The 15,367-nt window shown below is 36.9% G+C and overlaps 1 protein-coding gene and 1 pseudogene across 7 annotated transcripts in view; one reads left to right on the top strand and one right to left on the bottom strand.

Annotated features, from left to right (window-relative positions):
• Positions 1 to 15,367, bottom strand: part of EHBP1 (EH domain binding protein 1) — a 373,913-nt gene that overhangs the window by 193,922 nt on the left and 164,624 nt on the right. The window lies entirely within an intron of this gene.
• On the top strand, positions 9,006 to 9,361 carry LOC110594357 (annotated as a pseudogene). Its single transcript, XR_002481207.1, has one exon. The product of XR_002481207.1 is annotated as a 40S ribosomal protein S26-like (transcript).

The following is a 15,367-nucleotide window of genomic DNA, read 5'->3' as shown; positions in this document are numbered from 1 at the left end:
CCCATCATAGGAAGACTGGATTTTAAAAATGTGGTACATATACACGATGGAATACTATGAAGCCATAAAAAAGAACAAAATCATGAATTTCCCAGCAACCTGGATGGAACTAGAGTATATGATACTGAGCGACCGCTCACAGAAACAAAGATCCAAGTATCACATGTTCTCACTCATATAATGGACCTTGAACATCCAATGTAATACTATAAGAAAATGACTGACGGTACTGGGAAACTATGGGGGGGAGGGGGATGGGATTAACAGTAGCAAATATCTGTCTGGGGATGGGAAAACACCTCTTATCAACAGGGTGCCTGAATGAAACTTAATTGTACACCTAACCCTTAACTGTACCCCACAAAGCCATAATAAAAAATATTGATTAATTAAAAAAAAAAATCTTCTTTTGGTTTTGCCAATCTCTCTTAATCTTATATAAGAAAAATGTAGTCTATAAATTCTCACCTAATTTAGCTCCTGGCAATCTGCTTTTATTTTCCCTTTTATCCCCTTAGTGAAACCACTCTCAGCAAGGTCAGCAATGTATATTCTAATTGGCAATTATACTAGATACTTTTTAGTTCTTATCATATTTGACTTCTGTGCAACTGCTTAAGCATACATCAACCATTCCCTCCTTGAAATTCTTTTTGCCCTTCTAGAATACTAGTATCTTCTGATTCTCCTCCTATCTCTTTGATAATCCCATCTTGGTCTCTTTGAGTAACTACTCTTCCTTCTGCCAGGATCCCATCACAGGTCCCATTTTTCCCCGCTAAGCCTACTCTTCCTGAAAAAAAAAATGCATCTAATATCTTGTTTTAAACACACACATAAATGAAGATAATTCTCAAATATATACTGAGTGCCAGACTTTAATTACCAACTACGTAGTAGGTATTTCCACTCTAATGACCCTAGCTAGTCCCCTCACACACAACATACAAAAAGTGGAATGCAACAACTGTGCATCTATGTTATGTTCATCTTGTATCTCTCTAACAATTAGCATACAGTACTTAATGTATATTGCAAATGAATGAATGAACTGAGAGTCCTAATACTTTATATCATTTTACAAAGGCACAAAGATATATTCTTTACTTTCAAATTACAGAAATACTATTTTCTTTATCTATGTATTTATGTCTATGTATGCATGCATATATCTGTCTATAATGTTTTAGTTATCTATAGAAATGTTATAGTTTAAGCCATCACTCCAAAATGTGGAGGCTTAAAACAACAAATTACTATCTTTCAAAGTTCTGGGGGTCAAATGGACTCAACTGGGTAGTTCACTACAGTTAGATGGCAGCTGGGACTGATGTTATCTGAAAGCTTGACAGGGCTGAATGTCCAACATGACTTCTTCATTCATATGTTTAGCATTTCAGCTAGAAAGGCTAGTACAATTGGGGAATGGTCAGGCATCGCTCTCTTTCCAATGGCCCAGCCACATGGCTAGCTTTGCACTCTTAGAGTAGATGAATTTCTTACAGGGCAGCTGGCTTCCCAAAGAGCATGCATTATAAGAAGTCAAAGCAGAAGCTATGAGGCATCTTACAACTCAGTTTTTGAAGTTATATAGTCACTTTCACTGCATTCTATTGGTTAAATGTTACTTACAGGGCTGGCCCAGTTGCAAAGGAGGGGACTATAAAAGAGCATAAATTTTGGAAGACATGATTCATTAGAGGACAGTCTTTGGATACTAGCTATATCACACAGTAGATAAGTAACTCAGAAAGTTAGAAATCATTCATTTTCTAAATAATCTAACATATTTACTATAGTATATTGCCTTCCAGTATTTTACTTACACACATATGGAAAAAGCACAAATCTTAAATTGTACAATTCAATAAATTTTGACAAACGTATACACCCATGTGACCCAAGATGCAGAAGATTTACATCATCCCTCAAAGTTCTCTCATGCCTCTTTTCAGTTAATCCCTGGGCCCACAGGCTATCACTATTTTAATGTTTTGTCTCTTCCAAAATGTCACATAAATGAACCCATTTAGGCTGGGCTCAGTGGCTCAGCCTGTAATCCCACACCTTTGGGAGGCTGAGGTGAGTGGATTGCCTGAGCCCGCGGGTTTGAGACCTGCCTGGGCAGTGAGACCTCATCTCTACAATAAATCAAAAAACCAGCCAGGCGTGGTAGAGCATGCCTGTAATTCCAGCTACTTGGAAGGCTGAGGCAGAAGGATCGCAGGAGCCCAGCAGGTCGAGGCTGCGGTGGCCAGGCGCGGCCACTGCACTCCAGTCTGGGCAACAGAGTGAGACTCCAACTCAAAAAAAAAAAAAAAATGAACCCATTTAGTGTATACTCTTTTATTTTAGGCCTCTTTCAAGCAGCATAATGGGTTCTGAGATACACCTATGTTGTAGGACATACCAATAGTTCATTTTGATTGCTTTATTGCCATTCATGAACACACTACAGTTTAGCCCTTCTCTTGTTGATGTATACCTAAGATGTTTCCAGTTTGAGGCAATTATGAATAAAACTGCTATGCATATCTCTGTGGAAGTCTTTTTGTAGACATGTCTATTCATTCTTTTGGGTAAATACCAAGGAGTGGAATGGCTGGTTCAGAGGGTAGGTGTATGTTTAGTGTTATAAGAAATTCATCATATGATTATACCATTACACACTACCAACAGTAGGTAAGTTTCAGTTGGTCAACATCCTTACAACATTTAGTATTGCCTGTCTTTTAAATTATAACCACTCTAGTGGGTGTGGAGTTTTATCTCATTGTGATTTTAACCTGCATTTCCCTGATGAAAAGTGATGTCTTTTTCATGTGCTTATTGGACAGTACTTTCTTTATTTTTTATTTGTAATTCATTATGTGCAAATCTTTGCCCATTAATAAATAAATAAATAAAGTTGACTGTCTTTTTATCATTGAGTTGCAGGACATTTTTAAAAAATGTATTCTGGAAATAAGACTTGCATCAGATATATACTTTGTGACTATTTTCTTCTCATCTATGACTTCCTCACACATGTTCTTAATGGCCTATTTTTCTTTTCCAAGATACACTATATTGCCCAGGCTAGACTCAAACTCTTGGGTTCATGCGATCCTCCCATATCTGCCTCCTGAGTAGCTGGGACTACAGGTTTGTGCCACCATGCCTGACTTTCCTAATAATCTATTTTGATGACTATCAGTTTTTAATTTTGATGAAGTTTAATTTATCAAAATTTTCTTTCATGTTTACTACTTTCTGTGCCCTGTGTATAAGAATCTTTTGCCTACACTCAGGTCAAAGACATATTGTCCTGTTTTTTGTTTGTTTTTTCCCAGAAGCTTTATAGCTTTAGCTTTTGCATTTAGGTCTATGATCTCTGTTGAATTAATGTCTGTGTATTTTGAGAGGTAGGGGTTAAGGTTCATTTTCAACATATGGACATCTAGTTGTTCCCATATATGCTGTCAGTTTTGTAAAAAATTAATTGATTGGTTAAGTTTGGGTCTATTTAAAGACCGCTTTTTTCTGTTGATCTATTTGTCTGTCCTATGACTATACAACACTATCATTTTTTTCATGAAATTCTAATAGTTTATTTCCCATGCCCTAGTTATGTTCAAAGTACATTTTCAGCACTAAAGAGTGACACATATCAAGTTTCAGATATTTATTAATCAGTGAAATCACCAACACAATACATCAATGTGATTTAATGCATATAGAGAAGTATTTCCGTGTCAAGTGGAAAGTTGTGCAGATGGCTTCTGGAAGACCTTCATTCTAAGCAGCTTTATGGTGAAACATTTCATTTAGAACTCTGGACCTTCTTTCTTCAATCTGTTATAATCCAAATTCACTGAGTAGAACTTGTATCGGTCATTGGGACCCAGTTTGTTCCAGGGTTCTGAGTTATTCTTTCTTCCCCAACTAACATATGGATTAAACACTGCTAGACACATGAGATACAGTGCTATTCCAGTACTTCCAGCTCCAATAAATACAAAGAGAATTTGGTGGAGCATGTCTGCAGTGCAGGGCCATAGTGTAAAGAAAGAGAAGAACAAATCCACCTGCCGAGTCTTACTAATTTGTTTCCGTCCAACACTAATCTTGATTATTATAGCTTTGTAGTAAATCTTTATGTCAGGTGGTATTAGTATTATAATTGTTCTTTTTCAAGATTATTTTAGTTACTTTATACCCCAAAATTTATTTTATTTTATTTTTGAGTCAGAGTCACATTCTGACACCTACGCTGGAGTGCAGTGGCACAATCACAGCTACCACAGCCTTGACTTACTGGGCTCAGGCGATCCTTCTGACTCAGTCTTCCAAGTAGCTGGAACTAAAGGCATACACCACCACTCCTGGTTACTGTAAAAACAAGGTCTCACCAAGATGCCCAGGCTGCCCTCGTACCCCAGAGCTCAGGCAATACTCTTGCCTCCACCTCCCAAAGTGCTGGCATGAGCCACACCGTGCCTGGCCCCAAGTATATTTTAGAATCAGCTTTTCAATTTCTATTTTTAAAAAAATTCTGCTAGGATTATGACTGGCATTTAGTTGAATTTGTAGACTGATTTTGGGGAAAGTGACACCTTAGCAATATTGAGTCTTCTAATCTATTGAGTACAGAATACCTATTTATTAAGGTCTTCCTTAATTACCTACAGCTATGTATTATACTTTTCAGTTATCAGTTTTTCACATCTTTTGTTAAATTTATTTTTAAGTAGTATATGGTGAGGTTTTTTTCAACCTCTATTGTAAATAGAATTATTTTGTTAATTTCACTTTCCAAATATTTGTGTTCATATATAAAAATACAATAGATCTTCCTATAATGATCTTATCTCCTCTGACTTTGCTAGAACCTCGAGTATAAAGTTGAGTAGAAGTGCTGACAGCAAATATCCTTGCCTTGTTCCCAATCTTAGAGGAAAAGTGTTCAGTGTTTCACCATTAAGTATGAGGTTAGCTGTAGCTTTTCATAGATGTCCTTTATCAAAATGAAGACATTCTCTTCTAGTACAACCTTGCCAAGAAACTTGGTGTTAAATTTTGTCAAATGTTCCTTTCTGCATCTGTTGAGATGATTATGATTTTTTTCCTTTATTTTATTACTATGGTTAAACTAACCTTGACTACCTAGGATAAATCCTCAGAGGACTCATTTGGTACTTAAAATATTATTTCCTGGCTTCTCCTCTAAATATTGGAAGGTTTCTAACTTCTTTTTTAGAGCCGCTACTTCACATTTCAGCCCTGTCTGATGGGTTCCCAATGTCAGCAGAATTTTCCCAGAGATTTGGGGATGGAGAAAACTAGATAATGTCCAGTTGTTATAGTATAAATAAAGCAGCATTAAGGTTTAAGGGTGCCACAGAAAATAAGATGAATTTATTGTCTATGCCTTCTGCTACTTCTACTGTTCTCTGAGTTGACGCATTTGAGTTCTAAACACAGTGAAGAAATTCCTGCTGTCTTCAGTCTCTCATCCTAGGGTCTCAAACTCCATTAAAAAGAAGGGATCAGAATAACTCTACCTCTCCTGCTTTTTCCCTATTTCCTAACTTTAATGATTAAATAACAGATGCAGTTTTCCAGAAATTCTTATCCTTTAAACAGACCCTCAAAATAGGGACCATTTAAATTATTTTATTTGTTTCATTTTGAAAATATTAATTTTATTTTATTGTTAGAGACAGAGTCTCATTCTTTCTCCCAGGCTGGAGTGCAGTGGCACACACAGAGTTCACTATACTTTGAACTCCTAACCTCAAGGTATCCTACCTCAAACTCCAAGTTGCTGAGATTACCCACACATGCCACCACACCTGACTAATTTTATTTTATTGAGTCCACAGCAATCCTATGATTTTGTTCCTGACTATTCTAGATACTGGAGGGTAGATGCTAAAGTAAAAAATGGAAGCAAATTAATGGTTCTATTCTCTGCCTGAAGTCCCACATTTATTCTAAGGAACCTTCTAATAAGAGGTGAGAGATCTACTTATCTCCTAAAAGATGGACATTTAATCTAAAAGCCTGAGTCATATCATCAGCTCTTCAATCTGCAACTGGTATCTCCTCCACTACCATCTGTGCTGTTAGATTCTGTTCCCTGAAGGTAGCCAATATGCCACTATCTCTTCCTTCTCCCAAACTAACTCTATGGGGAAAGGATTAACAAATACCAGGCAACATTGCTTATGGTGAAAATGAAACCCGATTGACATACCACATCTGGACAGGGGGACTCTAAATGAACTATATATACCTCACGGAAGACCATAGCTTTGAGCTTCTCTGAATGTGGAGATACTTGTAACTGTGCATGCCCTTTACAGGAACCTTAGAAACTACTCATGAAACTGTTACAAATCACCTCAGACTAGTCTAGGTATTCAAAGAAAAAGAAAGATATCAACTCTTGTACTCCATGGAGATTTTAAACCAAGGCAATCCCTGCTCCTGTATATGAATCTTGCCACTTTGTATTCAAGTTGTCATTTGGTGGTCGGGAACAAAGAATAGCACCTGGACTGTCATGCAGACTCCAGTGAAAATGAAATGCCCTGCTGGTGTGCCATATTTCCCTGGCCAATATCCTTTTAAGTGAATTTAATGCTAAGTTTGGCCTATTCAAGTCATATCAGTCTGAATATCAGGCTAAGCGTAGGTAAACCCCATAATGATCTTCGCAACAAACATAAAAATATCAGGGATCTTTCAACTGTCTCATAATGTCTGAGTTCACCCAGTAATGCTTGCTGTTAACTGTTTCAGTTGAACCTGACTTTCTGCAGTGTGTTCAATAGGACCTTGTCATTTATGCAGGAGACTTCTTTTTTCTTCCTGTTGGTGTTTATTCAGAAATTCAACATGAATTCCAAGACAGGAATATTGCCAAATATTGCTTCAAGCATTGTGTGGCTACCATACAGACGGAGGCACTGATTGTTGTGCAATGATATGGTTTCATAATTTCTACTATTGGCTGCAGCATACTTTTCATTAAAAGGCATTTTTCTCCAACTCCAAGGTCTATCACTCCTGCTACATTTCAGTGATTTCTTTCCAACTGTTATTCAAAATTTTCCTGCCCATTTATTGGTGCTACACCTCTGAAAAATGTATGTACATATATGCAGCATCAATAAGAGGTTTCTGCCTGAGAACCAGTCTTCAAATATGTATCTAGTTAGCAGCAGAGTCTGTCTTAGAAGAGTGTAGGTAATTTTGATAAGTTCAAGTATACATACCATGGATTTACTTTCACCTCTTAGCAAAGGCTGTAATTTTGGAAGATACAGTCTATCAATTACTGTTGATTTAACAGCAATTTTATATAAGAAATGACTAACTAATAAATAACCTCAAGGTGTCAGTATAAGAGAAACACAAAATAACTGTCAGCAATCTGCTCCTTCAAGAAATTTTGAGATTAGTTGGGGAAATAATAAACCAAATATAATTTTTATTGATATAATGCAGTTGCATTTTATGCATTTATGTTACAATATTAAGATACAATTAATAGAGTTTTAAATGATTATTTCCTCCATAAAAACTGTGTCAATAACAATTTCAAATTTGGCAAGAGACTGAATAGAAGCAGTGTCTAAGTTATGTCATTTTGCTGGTAAACAAAAATACCCACCATTCTTTATTTGTACCATGTTTATAAAACATATATATTTTACTTTTTCAGATATTAGTTTAACATTAATGTTAAAGTTAAATATATTTTTAGTATACTAAAACTACTTCACTCAAACACTTTTATAGTGATCGTGCTGTTACTAAAAAAAAATTCCTGAAAGTTAATAACTTTGGAATGAAGTTTACATGTGCTAAAAAAATGCAACTTAGAAAGCCAAACAACTGTCATGATATATTGTGCTATTAATTTAGGTTGCCACACTCTGCAAAGATAATACAAAATGCTGAGGAAAAAACTGTATTATTAAAACAAAAATATGCTACAATGACTATGGATTTATTGGTTTAGAACACATATCTAGTGACCAGCTATCCCCATATGCCCTAATTCCTCAACACACCCATTTTACACTCATTACTTTTAGAAACTAGTTTTGAATTATGTGTGCCCTCCAGAATATATTCCTTCCATAAAATGGGACCACTCTATACCCCGTACAAGGTAATATATGATTAAAAGTCAAATAGAACAAGTTAAGCCTGAGAGAATGAAGTCCCATTCATTCACTACAGCCTTTCAGTTAATATATATTAAATTCACAATATGTTCCAGATAATGTACTAAAAAAGCTAGAGATGAGAAAAAATGTAAATAAATAATAAACAAAATAGTAGCATCCCAAAGAAATCCTGAGTCATCACAAGTTACCTCAATTCTTCAATTGGGGTCGGAAAATTTTAAACTAACTAAAAGAAAGTTGCTACTCGTGCAGGAATTTTAGAAAATAAGACAAATTTGTATTTTAGGCAGCAGGGATTAGCTATAAAATCTAATTATTATTGAATGCTTTCATTAAATCTATATTTTACTCAAAAAAGTCCTTTCTTTTCCTTTCAATAGGTACAGAACTTACAACATATTATTATCACCTTTTCTTCCATTGATGAGATCAAAATAGCATAATACTGCTCCAAACAGCTATATATGAGTAGTTTTAAAAATTCCTACTTATGTTACTAGTGTTTAATTGAAATTTGGCTTTAACCAAAAGCCATCTAAAAAGAACAAACTATGTTTCTCTAACTAAAATATTTAATTAATAACCTACTGGAATTATAAAAACTCATGCTGTAGGAAAATACCTGCAATTGTATATGGTACAGTAGTAACATAAATGATTAAGTGGTCTAGCTTAAGAGGGAGTGAGCATGAAACGTTTCTCAGGGTATGTGACAATTAAATTTTGAAGGAAAGGTATGCTTTGGTTTGAATGTTACTGTCCCCTCAAATTTCTGTATTGGAACTCAATCCCCAAGATGATGGTATTAAAATGGAACCCCTCTCTCGGGTCCTTGCTTCCAGGATGACAAAGAAAAGAAGGAACAACGGTCGTGCCAAAAAGGGCCGCGGCCATGTGCAGCCCATTCGCTGCACAAACTGCGCCCGGTGCGTGCCCAAGGATAAGGCAATTAAGAAGTTCGTCATTCAAAACATAGTGGAGGCCGCAGCTGTCAGGGACATATCTGAAGCGAGTGTCTTCGATGCCTATGTGCTTCCCAAGCTGTATGTGAAGCTGCATTACTGCGTGAGTTGTGCCATTCACAGCAAGGTGGTGAGGAATCGGTCTCGTGAAGCCCGCAAGGACCCGACACCCCCGCCCCGATTCAGACCCCACGACCTCCGCCAAAGCCCATGTAAAGAGCTGAATCTTTAAGGACTGAAGAACAACTATCTGGAAAAAAATAAAATAGAAATTATACTTACTAGAGCATGTTGAGTATATCTGCCACATAGAGTAGGGGTTTTGTGTATGTTACCTCAAGTGAGGTGCCCTACAGTGATTCAGTGGGGAGAGCCTATCTGTTTAAGTCTTTAGCTTTTTTACATTTATGTACTTAGTCTCCACAATTTGCACAGCTGTAAATATTGGGTTAATTCAACCCAGCCAAGTTAAGATTGGCATCTTAAGCATGAGTGGAGATTCTTGGAGAGAAGAACAGGGAAAAAAGACATCTGGATGAGGAGCACACTGGAAAGTGACTTAGATTACAGTGTTCAGACCCCTGGTGGGGGACTTCAATGGGAAATACATGGTTTGGATAGCTTCAAAGTATTCCAGGATTCGTATTCACACCCTCAACTTCAGCCTTGGAACTTGTCTGCTGGTAGGCCAGTTAGCCAACGTACATACTTCCGAGGTGCATTTCTCTGGTGTAGAAATGTCCGAGATGTAGAGGCATTTCTAGAAACTTGAAGGAATCTCGTAAGAGGAAGGAAAAAAGTTCTACAAAGCATGGAGAAGGCAATGCCTTATTTTGTCTGACAGTGGTTAGCATTTAGAAATAAGAAAGTTAACTGGGGATGTGTATGTTTATCTGAAAAATCTGTTTGGGAATGGATTGTTAAGGACCAACTTTGCCAGCTGGGTTATGCTTTTCGTGAAGCTAAACCTGTAGCTTGGGGCTTTTGATAATATATTTTGTGTTGAAAATTACATTTTATGCAAGTGTCTATTAAATATGTTAGCAAGGAGGAAAAATAACAAATAAATAAATAAATAAATAAATAAATAAATAAATAAATAAAATGGAACCTTTTGGAGATGATTAGTCAAGAGGGCTCTGCCTTGATAGGTAAGATTAGTGACATTACAAAGAGCTTGAGGGAATGAGTTTTTCCCTCTTCTTTGACCTTCAGACATGTGAAGACACATAAAAGGCACCATCTATAAGGAAGAGGCAGGCTCTCAACAGACACTGAACCTGATGGCTCCTTGATCTTGAACTTCTCAGCTTCCGTTAACTATGTGCAATAAATTTCTGTTGTTTATAAATTACCTAGTCTAAGGTATTTTGTTAAAGAAGCCCAAGTAGACTAAGACAAGGTAGAAGGTAATTGGTGGTAGTAGAGAAAATAGCCACTTACCCTTCTAGAAATACTCCAGAGTTAGACAAATAATCAAAACTCCAAGATTAAAAAAAGCCCAAAACTCAAAAAGGAATGTCAACAAATTGGTTTTTGGGGATTTTTTAAATGTAAGTAGAGAAATAAAAGTTCATTCATTTATCTGTCTAGCTTATTTATTTTCTTAGTTACAGTGAATACTATTCTAAAATGAAAACAAGATGCATAATGTCTAAATTACTCTATTAAAAATGTTTAAATAAAGAAAATTTGAGGCCAGGCACAGTGGCTCATACCTGTAATCCTGGCACGTTGGGAGGCAGAGGCAAGATGATTGCCTGAGCCTAGGGGTTCCAGACCAACCTGAGCAATTTGACAAAACCTTGTCTCTACAATAAATCAAACTGATCCAGGCATGGTGGCTGAGGTAGAAAGATTGTCTGAGGCCAGCTACCTGGAAAGCTGAGGTAGAAAGATTGTCTGAGGCCAGCAAGTTGAGGTTGTGGCAGCCTGGATGATAAAGTGAGACTTCAACTCAAAAAAAAAAAATTTTTTTTTGAGAAAAGGTAGGGGGTGATTGGGAAGAACACTAAGAAGTCTCAAGATAAAAGTATAAAGAAATGCAAATGTAGTTATGTATATCAGTTATCAAGAAACAGAACTATTGAAGGACAAAGATCATAAAGTTAAATCAACCAATACTGGTTAAAAGAGAAGCCCTTAAAAATAACACTGGCAGCTGGGCTCAATGGCTCAGCCTGTAATTCCATGCCCTTGGGAGGCTGAGGTGAGTGGATTGCCTGAGCCCGCGGGTTCGAGACCCGCCTGGGCAACTTGGCGAGACCTCATCTCTACAATAAATCAAAAATTAGCCGGGCATGGTAGCGCCTGCCTGTAGTTCCGGCTACTTGGAAGGCTGAGGCGGAAGAGTCGCCGGAGCCCAGCAGGTTGAGGCTGCAGTGGCCGGGAGCGGCCACTGCATTCCAGTCTGGGTGACAGAGTGAGACTCCAACTCAAAAAAAAAAAACAAAACCAAACAAACAAAAAAACACTGGCAGGTTAAAAATCAAGTGACATATGTCAAGAAAATACAAATATAAATAAAGCATGGTTTACAAATATCAACATTAAGCAAAATTTCAAGACAAGAGGCATTAAATGGGGCAAACTGGTACAAATTACAACGAAGCTTTTAAGAGAATAAACTTTCATACACTAAATAATTAAGCATTGAAGTTTTCTATCTTTAATAAATGAGCTACATAAAAAGAATATAAATAACTTAATAATATACAGTCATCTTTCAAAATACATGGGGGATTGGTCCCAATAACGCTATATATAATAAAATCCACAAGCCCCACAGCTGGCCCTATGGAATCCACATATACAAAAAGTCAGCCCTCCATATATATGTGGGTTTTACATGCCATGAATACTGTATTTTCCATCTGTTTCCATTTGGTTTAAAAAAAAATTCACATATTTGCAGACCTGTGAAGTTCAAGTCCATGTTATTCAAGGGTCAGATGTACAGGCAAAATCTCAGAGATATTGAGAGTTCAGTTCCAGACTACAACAATAAAGCAAATACTGCAACAGAATGAGTCACACAAATGTTTTGGTTTCCCAGTATATATAAAAGTTATGTTCATACTATACTGTGGCCTACTAAGTGTGCAATAGATTATGTATTAAAAAATGTACATAACTGAATTTTAAAATATTTTATTGCTAAAAACGCTAACAATCAGAGCCTTCAATGAGTCATAATCTTTTTGCTGTTGGAGGGTCTTGGCTCCATGTTCATGGTTGTTCGATCAGGGTGGTGACTGCTGAAGGTTGGGGTAGGTGTGACAATTTCTTAAAATAAGGCAACAATGAAGTTTACTGCATCAATTGACTTCTCCTCTCATAAAATATTTCTCTGTAGTATGCAATGATGTTTGATAATATTCTACCTACAGCAAAATTTCTTTAAAAAATTAAGTCAGTGTCTCAAATGCTGCCACTATTTTATCAACTAAGTGGACGTAATATTCTAAATTCTTTGTTGTCATTTCAACAATGATCACAGTATTTTTCACTGAGTACATTACAACTCAAGAACCACTTCGTTTATCCATAAGTGGCAACTCCTTGTCTGCTCAAGTTTTATCATGAAACTGCAGTGATTTAGTCCTGTCTTCAGGCTTTACTTCTAATTCTAGTTCTCTCTCTATTTCCACTACATATGGAGTTACTTCTTCCATTAAAATCTTAAACCCCTCTAAGTCAGGCATGAAGGTAAGAATCAATTCTCCCAACTCTCTGTTAATGTTCTAACCTCCCATGAATTATGAATGTTCTTAAAGGCATCTAGAATGGTGAATTCTTTCCACAGGTTTTCAACTGACTTCGCCTAGATCCATTAGGGGAATCACTATGTATGGCAGCTGTGTCTTACAAAATGTATTTCTTAAATAATAAGACTTGAAAGTTGAAAATACTCCTTGATCCATGTGCTGCAGAAACATTAATCTCCTTGTACATCTCCAGCAGAGCTCTTGTGTGACCGGGTATATTGTTACTGAGCAGTAATATTTTGAAAAGAATCTTTTTTTCTGAACAAGGTCTCAACAATGGGCAAGTCATGCCAAAACAGATGTGCTGCCACCTAGGCTTTGTTCCATTTATAGAGCACAAGCAGAGTAGATTTACAGCATTCTAAAGGGCCCTAGGATTTTTGGAATGGCAAATGAGTATCGGCTTCAACCGAAATTCAACTGCAGTAGCTCAAAACAAGAGTCAGTCTATTCTTTGAAGCCAGGAACTGACTTTGCCTCTCTAGCTATAAAAGTCCTAGACGACATCGTCTTCCAAATAGAGGGCTGTTTTGCCTACATGGAAAGTCTGTTGCTTAATGTAGCTAGCTTCATCAATGACTTTAGCTAGATCTTCTAGATATCTTGCTACAGCTTTTACATCAGTACTTGCTGCTTCAGTTGGTACTTGATGTTTTGGAGAGGGTTTTTTTCCTTAAACCTCACGAACCAACATCGTTAGCTTCAGACGTTTCTTCTGCAGCTTCTTCACCTCTCTCAGTCTTCAGAGAATGAGGGTTAGGGCCTGGCTTTGGTTTAAAGGGAATGTTGTAGCTGGTCTGGTCTTCTATGCAGACCACTAAAACTTTCTGCATATCAGCAATAAGGCTGTTATGCTTTCTTATCATTTGTGTGTTCACTGGGGTAGCACTTTTAATTTCCTTCAAGAATTTTCCTTTGTATTCACAGCATGGCTATCTGTTTGGCACAAAAGACCTAGTTTTTGACCTGTATAGGCTTTCCACATACTTTCCTCACTAAGCTTAATCATTTCTAACTTTTCAATTGAAGTGAGAAGCATGTTACTCTTCCTTTCTTGCCAGCACTTAGAAGTCATCGTAGGCTTATTAAATTGAAATAATTTCAGTATTATTGTGTCTCAGGCAATAAGAAGATCCAGGCAAAGAGAGAAAGACAGGGAAATAGCTGGTATGGAACAGTCAGAACACAGTCAACATTTATATGGGTGTGGTTCATGGCACCCCAAAATAATTATGATAGTAATATTAAAGCTCACTGATCACAGGTCACCATGTCATACAATAAGGAAAAAGTTTGCAAAACTGCAAAAATTACCGAAATGTGACACAGAAACATACAGTTATCACATGCTGTTGGAAAAATGCTATGGATAGATTTGCTCAAAGCAGGGTTACCACATATCTTCAATTTGCAAAAAAATAAATAAATAAACAACAACAAAAAACAAAAACAAAGCATCAAATACTTGAAAAGCACAATAAAGCAAAACCCAGAACAATAAAGTATGCCTATAAATGAGACATTTAGTCATGCTAAACCTAACAAACAGACTACACATGTAAAATGATGTTTATGGCAAATTTACAAAAATAAATCCTACATTTAGACTACAAAGAAAAAGAACCTCAAATAATCACTTGAGGCCAGGAGTTCCAGACTATCCTGGGTGACACACTGAAAACCCATCTCTACAAAAAAAAAATTTTTTTTTAATTAACTGGGCATGGTAGCATGTATCTGTTTTCCTACTCAGGAGGCTGAGGAAGGAAGATCATTTGAGTCTAGGTGTTTGAGGATATAGTTAGTCATGATTGTACCACTGCCGTCCAGCCTGGGAAACAGAACGAGAGCCCCTTCTTTCCTTCCTTCCTTCCTTCCTTCCTCCCCTTCCTTCCTTCCTTATGTCCTTCCTTCTTTTTTTTCTTGAGTCACAGTCTCACTCTGTTGCCCAGGTTGGAGTATAGCGGCACAATCACAGCTGACTACAGTCCTGACCTCCTGGACTCACTCGATCTTTGCATCTCAGCCTCCTGAGTAGCTTGGACTACAGGTGTGTGCCACCACACCTGGATAATTTTTTGATGTTTTGTAGAGAAAAGGTCTCACTATGTTGCCTAGGCTGGTCTCAAACTCCTGGGCTCAAGCAATACTTACACCTCAGGCTACCAAAGCACTCAGATTACAGGCATGTACCATCATGTACTGCAAGATCCTGTTTAAAAAAATTTTTTTTAATTGAAGTTCAAAAGACTTTTGAATTTTATTTGAATGAAATTAAACTAGAAGTAAACAAACCAGAAATAAACAAAGCACATGATAAAACACTCTCCTAAGCACACTTGAGTCAATAATAAGAAATCAAAACTACAATAATAAATTAATCTCTACAATAAATCAAAAAATCAGCCCGGCGTGGTAGCGCATGCCTGTAATTCCGGCTACTTGGAAGGCTGAG

The sequence above is a fragment of the Carlito syrichta genome, unplaced genomic scaffold, assembly GCF_000164805.1.
Source record: "Carlito syrichta isolate Samal-C Ts95f unplaced genomic scaffold, Tarsius_syrichta-2.0.1 Scaffold314798, whole genome shotgun sequence".
Lineage (NCBI taxonomy): Eukaryota > Metazoa > Chordata > Mammalia > Primates > Tarsiidae > Carlito > Carlito syrichta.
This window is presented reverse-complemented; position numbering and strand designations above follow the sequence as displayed.